General features: G+C 41.8%; 2 protein-coding genes across 4 annotated transcripts in view; both read right to left on the bottom strand.

Moving 5' to 3' along the window:
- The window catches only part of Ncoa4 (nuclear receptor coactivator 4), a 25293-nt gene extending 18432 nt beyond the window's left edge, over positions 1-6861 (bottom strand). Inside the window, exons 1-2 of one of the 3 annotated variants that reach the window (XM_048807474.1) lie at positions 6707-6811; positions 201-363 (exon numbers count right to left, since the gene is read on the bottom strand). The gene's annotated coding sequence lies outside the window, so the exon portion shown is untranslated. Of the gene's footprint in view, positions 1-200; positions 364-6706 lie in introns of all 3 variants that reach the window. The other 2 variants (XM_015498898.2, XM_015498900.2) reach the window with 2 other exon arrangements.
- Msmb (microseminoprotein beta) overlaps positions 1-9311 on the bottom strand; it is a 25174-nt gene that overhangs the window by 2876 nt on the left and 12987 nt on the right. The window lies entirely within an intron of this gene.

Raw genomic sequence — 9311 nt, 5'->3', positions numbered from 1 at the left:
AACTTCCCGATCCCTGCACCCCCTACCCCCCACCCCCCACCCCACCCACACACACACACACACACACACACAGCCTTAGTCTAGTACTGCCTCAAAGCCTCATGGATGCTTCTCTTTCAGCAGACATTGACTAAGCACCTGCCTGGTGTCAAGCACAATTCCACATGTAGGGAATAGTTTAATGAACATGGCATTCCTACCTGGAGAGACAGAGCAGTTAAAAGAATGGACTCTGGCCGGGCACGCTGCCTGACGCCTGTAATCCCAGCAGCTTCCAGCAGTTTGAGAGGCTCAGGCAAGAGGATCCCGAGTCAAAGCCAGCCTCAGCAAAAGCGAGGCACTAAATCGAGTCAGACTCTGTCTCTAAATAAAATACAAAACAGGGCTGAAAATGTGGCTCAGTGATCGAGTGCCCCTAAATTCAACCTCCGATATCCTCCCCCGTCAAAAAAAAAAAAAAAAATAGACTCTGAAACTGACTGGTTTAGCGCAAAACCTTGCTCTACCACTTAGATACTACCTCACCTTAGGTAAGTCAATTTGTGCCCTGGTTTCCCCACCTGTGAAACGGGAGTGATACTGGACTCAACGAGAATTGTATGGTTATATGTAATATGTTTAGGGCAATGCCTGGCATATTGTACTGCCTGTCTGATTACTATCAGGCTCATAGTACTGGCACTTCTAGTTTTCCCTTTTGTCCACAGCTAATCCTTAAAACCTTGCGTAACCAATCAGGCCAGAATATGTAATTTCGACAGCACTGTCATTCCCTTTCAATTTCTTAAATGTAAAATAGTTTTTATACGTCTATGCATACAAAGTTATTTTTGTAAATGGTAAGGATAAAGCAAAACCATATGAAAAAACACCAGAGGGGAATGAATATTGAGGGTAAACACCCTCTTATTAAGCACCCCTCAGATTCCAGATGAACAGCTGGTTCACCATTTCTTCGTCAGAGCTAACAGTTTCTAGGATACCAGTTCAGACATTATCAAATATAAAGGAGCCGGGCAGGGTGGAGAGCACCTGTAATCCCAGCAGCTCAGGAAGCTAAATCAGGAGGATCAGGAGTTCAAAGCTGGGCTCAGCAATGGTGAGGCACTTAGCAATTTAGTAAGACCCTCTCTAAATAAAATACAAAATAGGGCTGGAGATGTGGCTCAGTGGTTGAGTACCCCTGAGTTCAATCCCTGGTACCAAAAAATAAAAAAATATAATAAAGAAGGAATTCTTAGTTTATTAATACACCACTGACGTCAAGACAGCAGATCAGGGTGTGGTCCTGCTCTAGCTCTTGACATTAGTTACACTTTAGTAAACTAAGAATTCCTTCTTTCTAGGCATTTCATGCATATAATCCAATCTGGTTATCTTGTCCAGCTTGGCTCTCCCAGCCCTGCCAGCAATGTCAGTCCCTTTACTTCTCCCTAGCTATCTACTTTTCAAGTCACCACCACTACAAAGCCTTTCCTGATCATTATACCTCATTCCTCAATAATTTTACTGCTCCCTTTGTGCCCATTGTAATCTGCATGGATTTCCAACATGACCCCTGTAACACATTACTCAAATTATTATATGTCTGCCTCCTTGACCTGAGAGCTCCCGAGAGACCCTATCTTATAGCTTTGTATACCTTTAATGGTAAAAAGATAGCCTGGGATTGGCACCTTAACACTTCCACCCCTCTTCACATTCTACATGAACTACTGAATCGAACTAAAAAGAATGGTGTACAACTATTAGCCCTGAACTCAATAAAGCTCACTACATTTTGATTCATGAATGGATGAATAAATGCTAAATGAATGCTCAAGTTCAGATCAGGCACTATAAAGTTCAGTATAGGACTGGGGCTGTAGTTCAGTGGCAGAGCACTTGTCTAGTATGTGTGAGACACTGGATTTGAGCCTCAAAACAGAAGAATAAATAAATATAATAAAGGTACTGTGTCCATCTATAATTTTTTTAAAAGTATAGTATATTTCTGTTTCAAACATAATCTGTCCCACTGAGGCCTATAATATTAATTTAAAAATGTTTTTCAGAAAAGGAAAAATGTTTTTAGCACAAATATTATTTACCTTTTTCAAACAAAACTGGCAAGTTGACACTGAAACCACAATCCCACAATAGTTGCTAAAACAGTCTTTCAGGCCAGACTCAAGGTCAGCTCCACAGATTCACAAATGGCAACAGGTTTGTAAGTTAAAGGGAAACATTTACTGTATTTAGAGCCAACTTGAATTTTCTCCCCTCAGACTTTGCATTACCACAGAAAATCCTCAGGACATTAACAAAAGTTTGATTAGCTTTTAGAATAGGGGTGGTGTCCTGTCTTCAGTTTGAAACTCCTTTCCCTAAAATAGTCATGGATAGGAAAACATGTTACTTACTATCATCATAAAAATAATATCATTTTATCCCTTGTAAATACGATAAATATCTTGTGGTTTTCCCCCACAGAAGCAAACAAGTGGGTGACTAGCAATAATGTCAAAATAAGACAAAACACAACTGATATTATGTTCTCTTGAAAGCTGTAATTGGCCAGTGTTAAGACTTAGATTTTTACCTATGACTAAACTGATAATCAAGCAAAAACCTTTTATCCTATTTTGTCAGTTTTTTACTCCATCACTAAACTAAATTGTCACATTTTTAGACCACTTTTAACGTAATGCTAGGTAAGAGGAATCTTAAGACTCAATAGTGTCCCCAAACACACTCCTAGCCCCCTAAGGAACAGCTTGATTCAACTGAATAATCAAGTCAAGTGAAATCAGAATGACAACTTGAGATAAGAATGGCTAAAAGCATTCAATGAGTAATTTATGCCAGAAGTTAAGTAAAATGAACACCCTCAAAATAATTACTTTGTTCACTTGCCAGGTAATCTATCTAATTTAGGGAATGTGTATGACATATTTGGGATTTGAGTTATTGTAGGATTGACTGTAAGTTTATAAATGACCACTATAATATTATGATTCAAGAATCAAAGAAGACAAGCTGAGAAAAATTATATGGCAGCTCCTGTAACTGACAACATAGAGATACAGTACTATTGCTACTCACCAAAGCAAAAGTGGTCAACATGGCCTCCTTACGGGCTAAGCGTCCACATTGTACATATGCATTCTCTGCTTAAGTAATGTATTTTCCAACAATGAAAACAAAGCCAAAATGGAAACCTTGGACAAAAATTTTGGAAGGGCTAAAAAGTCACAGGAAAAGTAATAAAAATGTCATGGATATCTACAGTTCTCTCATGAAACTGAACTGAACCCAATGTATACCTATTAGCTGGTTCCTTTTTATAGGCACTTATAGTCACATAAGGCCTGCCTTTTGAAGTTAACCAGTATGTGGTTGGGGCCCTAAATTCACCCCTATTGTCATTGGTGGCTTGGTAAATACACATCTGAATCAGTAATATATTCCAGGTATGTATTGAATAGTGACAAGTCTCTGTTCTTTGAAGCTGAGTATACTTTTTTGGAAAGAGTTAATGACTAACACAAGTAAAGTATTTAGAATAGTGCCTGACACATAGTAGGAGCTACATGGGCATTAACTATCTTTATTACTTTTAGTCAGAGAATGCAATATGATAATGAAGACATTTTATTATGTACTTAGCATCAATTTAATATGCCACCATCATCTCTCTGGGATTCCTGCAGAAACATTCATGACTGCTCCCCACTCCTCCACTCCAGTTCCCTTCCTTGCTGCTCTTCCACAACAAGGATGCTTCTACCATAGGACCACTGAACTCTCCTCCAGATATCCTCAAGACCAAGCCTTTATTTCCTTCAGGGGTCTGCTCAAGGGTCATCTTCTCAGGCCATTCCTCACCATCCTATACTTTAAAAAGACTTCTGTCCACAACCCCTTCATATGCTTTATTATTCTCCACTGTACTTGTCACCATCTGACATGAAGAAACCATTTATTTTCTGACCCTCCTTTGGAAAACACTAGATGGTAAATTCCACAGAACCAAGAACTTTGTCTCTTTGTTTACTGTTGTACACTTGGTATTCCAGAAGTATTTGCTGCATGAATGAATTCAGGATTTACCTATAGCCATTTTGTGAAAAGCCTTTTCAATTTTTCACACTTTATCTCATTTAGTCCTCACAACACTTTAGGGTGAGTATTATAATCATTTTAAAAAAATGAAACTGAAAAGGTTAAATATATTACCTGCAGTCACAACCTTCCAACTAGAGGAGCCAAGATTTAATCCCAGGTCTAACACCCTCAGCCACACCTGCTATTTTAAAGAGATCATTTAAGTATTAAGGTTTTATATATTCATTCAACAAGTATCTAAGTGCCTAAACTACCTTGGTCTGTGTTCCCTAAGGGTACATGAACTTGCCACTTAGAGAAGAATTTGTATCAGGGACTTACCAACAATAAAAAATACTAATTCTTTGAAATAATGATTAAGGGTTAAAAGTCTATCAGTAGCAGCAGCAACTGGCTCTGAATGCCTTCCAGTATGTTAACACCATGTAGGAAAGTATTAGAAAACAATAACCAAGAGACTCTCAAATGGAGGAAGGGCTATGTATCAGAAATAGCCTATGGAGTTTTATGAAACCCCTTCAGAGGTTCTAGAGATTCCCCGACAACTGTGCTGATATAATAAAATGGGGGTAAGAGTATACCGTCCTGTGTAATTTTAAGATACATCCCCTCCCGCTTTAAGAAACACATCTTCCTTTTCTTTCCTTACATAGTTCAATTTGATTTTCTACTTTTGAAATAATTCTTTTCCCAAAGGGAATAATGTAATTATAGAGATTCGTTGATACACAAACTATAATAAAACTTTGAACAGCTAGAATATCCTCTAGATACCCAAGGGCAAAGGCTCTATGGAAGAGGGGAAAGAGAAATAAAATGTAAGGAATGTTACTGTGCTAGACTTTACACATTTACTTATCTGAACAATTATACAAGTGAGCAAATCCTTAAAAGAGCAAATCTTTGGAGCAAAGTCCAGTGGCACAAGCCTGCAATCCCAGCAATCAGGAGGCTAAAGCAGGGGGATAGGAAGCTTGAGGCCAGCCTCAGCAACTCAGTAAGACCCTGTTTCAAAATAAAAAATAAAAAAAGGATGGGAAGCTCTATAGAAAAGCACCCCTGGATTTGATCCCCAGTATCCCCCATCCCCCCCACAAAAAAAAGGCAAAGAGCAAATTAAGTTACTCCTCTGACCACAGATAGTAAACGAATCTCCCTTCACTGAAGCAGCAAGGTAAGTTTTCTTTCACAATTCTGATGTACTTTAAAGTTCAGAAATGTCACACTAGGATTCCACTGCATAAGTGAGTCAACTATGAACCTGTCCCATCCTTACTCAAGGTGGTAACTCAAGAGTCCTACATATTCCAAATTATCAAATAGATGGTAGAAAATTAAGTACATCCGAAAGTAGTTATGTTAGTCAATCTTATCTAACTAGAAAACAATAACAACAACAACAGAAATGGCCCGGTAAAGAAAGCTCTGCCCTTGGGGTCAGACACTGACTTCTGTCATTCTTTTTTATTTTTAGCTGTAGATGGACACAATACCTTCATTTTATTTATTTATTTTATGTGGTGCTGAGGATCGAACCCAGTGCCTCACATGTGCTAGGCAAGCACTCTACCACTGAGCCACAACCCCAGCCCCTGACTTGAGTCATTCTTGATCATATCTTCCCCTGTCATATCCCATGGCACTTAAGACTATATTATTGTTGTTCCCATCACAAAAATTTAGTTCTATCGAAGCGAGAAGTGTGTCCTTCCCCCTCCCCATTTCTATATCCGTAATACCTTCAGCATAAAGTCACTGAATAAATGATTGCCAGTATTATGAATCATGAATGAGCAACTTCTCATCTGTAAAAGGAAGATAATCAGGCTACTTTTCCAGATTATTGGGATTATTTGGATGTTAAGTAACACTGTGTGCTGCACTTATAGGGCCACATTTTTTGCGTTTCCACCTGACAATCCCTTGGGAATGGATGCGCTCTGGCATAGAAAACAGGTCCCGCCTGGTCACACTTGAAGCTGGGGTAAAGCGACCCAGCAGGAACAGATGGTGGATCCCTGCGGCCAGGAGTGTCTGTAGGGAAAGGGAGGGGGAAACAAATCTTCCCTGCCTCCTGGCTGCGGGTGGTAACCGCGAGGTCCACGTGTGGATGGGAGGGAAGAAGACAGGCCCTTGCCTCACAAGAAGTGGAGGCCTTGGGGCCGGATGGGTCGAGGGTTTGGGAGAGAACAGAACTAACCCGCGGGAGGGGAGGAGGAGGTGGCCGACTTGACATATCAAGGATTTGGGAGCCCGCGAGCAAGCAAGACGAGGTGGTCCCGGGACCGGCTAGTGGAGAGTCTGGGAGAGATCAGGCCCAGCCAACTGGCAGCCAGAAGGAGGTGGCTCCGGGGCCCGGCGAGTCTAAGGTCTGCGAGAGGAGGTCAGGCTTAGCCCGCGGGCAGGCAGAATGAGGTGGTCAGTGACCCTGCGTGTCCAGAAGGGAGAAGACAGGCCCGAGACCGGCGTGCGGAAGGAAGGGGCGACCAGGAAGGGTAGACCCAGGCCCAGCACGCCAGCTACCATCCGGCTTCCGCTGGGCTCCCGGAGTTAGAACTGGAGGAGACTTGCGCGCCCAGCCAGTTATTCCAGTTCTTACCAGTTCGGAGAGGTTCTCCGGACGACCCGAGGGTACCCTGGTTGGACTGACACCAGCGGACACAAGTCTTGGGCCCAAAGGCAGAGTTCTCGCGAGAGCACGACCTTCCTCCCACGCCTCTCGCCACGCTTCTGACAGTCTCGCGAGACCTCTGCTCGGGTCAGCGCAAAGCTCTTGCCTGCCCTCTAGAGGGTATAGAGTGCAGGCACACTCTTTTCCCTGCCCTTGATCAGTGTCCTTTTCACCTCTAGCGAATACATCAAGTTAAATGAAGCAAACATTTTTGAAGATAAATGCTATGTAGAGAACTATGCTAAGTGATTCTCTAACACCAAATGTCCCCACAAGATAGATATTATTTATATTTGACGTTCAGATGTAACTATAAATGTCAGCAGACACAAAAAAATATATAGCGTATAATTCCACTTTCTATGCTGTAATTAGTCAAATTCTTTTTTCAAACATATTCTAATTTTAACTGATGCATAGTTATTATACATATTTATGGCATACGGCGTGATCTTGCAATACATATATACAATGTGTGATTATTAGATCAGAGTGATTGGCATATCTGTCACCTAAAACATCATTTTTTGGTGGGAATATTGAAAATGCTCTCTACTAGCTATTTTGAAATATTCAATTAGTTATTGTCAACCACAGTTGTCCTACTATGTTATAGGGCATTATAATTTATTCCTCCTATCAACTCTACTGTGGTGCCCACTAATAGAGTAGTCAAATACTTAGACACAGAAAGACAATGTTGTTTGCCAGGGATGGACAGAGCAGGTAGTTTTGTAGACTTATTGTTTAATAGGTTTAGAGTTTCAGTTTGGAATGATGGGAAGTTCTGAAGCTGGATGGAGGTGATGGTTGCACAGCACTATGAATATAGTTGATGTTACTGAACATACTTTAAAAATGGTTTAAATGATACATTTTATGTTATGTAAATTTTGTCACAATTTTTTTAAAAAGAACTGAATAAATAAGTGTCAGCCCAGATTCTATATCATCTGACTCCAAAATATAAGATTGTTTGCACTGTATCATAGCACGCAATTCTTCACATCCACCATTGCAATACCTTCTTCATATTTCTCCCAATGTCAGTGCCGAGCCTTGTACATATTAAGTTTTCTACCACTGAGCTATACTCCCAACTCCTGTTGATTTGTGACCAGATGTTAAACTAGGATGGGGTGGGGGGTACTGAGAATCAAATCTGGGGATGCTTTACCACTGAGCTATATCCCCAGACCTCTTTTACTTCTCATTTTGAGACAGGGTCTCACCAATTCACCCCGTCTGGCCTTAAACTTCCAGTCCTCCTGCCTCTGCCTCCCAAGTCCCTGGGATGATAAATGTGCAACACCACACCCAGCAAAATGAAACTCTTTCTGAACTGGGCACATTGATGCAAAAAGCTCCAAGAAGAAGCCAGCCTTGATCACCTCTTCAGCAAAAGCAGCCAAGAGTACATTGTGCCCTTTGCTCTCCTGTTCCCCACTCTGTCTTCAATGAAAATGCTGACTCTGGAATGAGATTTTTATGTAACTAAAGGAACCAAAGCAATTTCTTATTACTCAAGAGTGTGGAAAAAGCCAAGGGGAACTGCCTAGATTGCTCAATAGATCCACATGTTTGAACAGACTGGATCAGGGGTAGGGGAAATACAGCTCTTTATCAATTTCTCATGGGTTATTTAGCAATGGATGTGCTTGTTTGTGATCTGTGATGTGTACTCCAAGCCGTGGGAGAGCAGGGGCTTGATCTCTCTGATTCACTTCTCTATCCCCAGGCCCAGCACAATGTCTGGCCCAGGCAGTCAGCACAGTGTTGAGTAAACACATATTCTCTGCCACAGAAACTGTAAAGAGAACCAATGTTTCAAGTCACTCCATTTTGGGTGGTATGTATGCAGCAATTGATAACTGATCCTGGAGTCCATCGACCTGGCCATTCTCCACCACCCAGACAGCGCCTAGGCCTTTGAATTCCCTGTCAGACTGCCCCAGGGTCAGGAGGGCACTTCCTGCTACCTTGCTCTAATCTTAGGCAAACACAGAGGGATGTGGAACAACAGCAAAGGCACTGCCTAAACAAGAAGACAGAAGATAAACATGAATGCCACAGTCTGGCTGGGCACAAATGCCGCAGTCTGGCTGGGCACACAATCACGAGCCACCACACAGCTTGTAGATTCAAACAGCAACTCTTTATTCCCGAACTCACACCAGCCGTCTACAATCACGTTCTGGGGAAATCCACGTTCTCTGCCCAAATCCACGTTCTCTCCCAAATTCTCCACCACTGGGCTTCTGTCTCCCAAAATATACTGTCTGAATCCCGTGAGAACTCAAGGGGAACTTAGGCAGCAGGATACGCCCTATTCCCAGCAGGAATAATCTTAAACCTTAAACCTGGAACCTAAACTGGGAACGCCCTAAACCCGATTATGTTAAACCGGGAACACCCTAATCCGCCCTGGTCCTTGAGCAAGGTCAACTACATTCAATGTCACTGCAAAATGTCAGCAACATGGGGTACGCTGGCAAGGAAATTGTCATACCTACTTGGCTAATGGCTCCCAGCA

This window comes from Marmota marmota, unplaced genomic scaffold, assembly GCF_001458135.2.
Source record: "Marmota marmota marmota unplaced genomic scaffold, marMar, whole genome shotgun sequence".
NCBI classification, from domain to species: domain Eukaryota; kingdom Metazoa; phylum Chordata; class Mammalia; order Rodentia; family Sciuridae; genus Marmota; species Marmota marmota.
The sequence above is the reverse complement of the archived record's forward strand: the minus strand, read 5'-3'. Positions and strand labels throughout refer to the sequence as shown.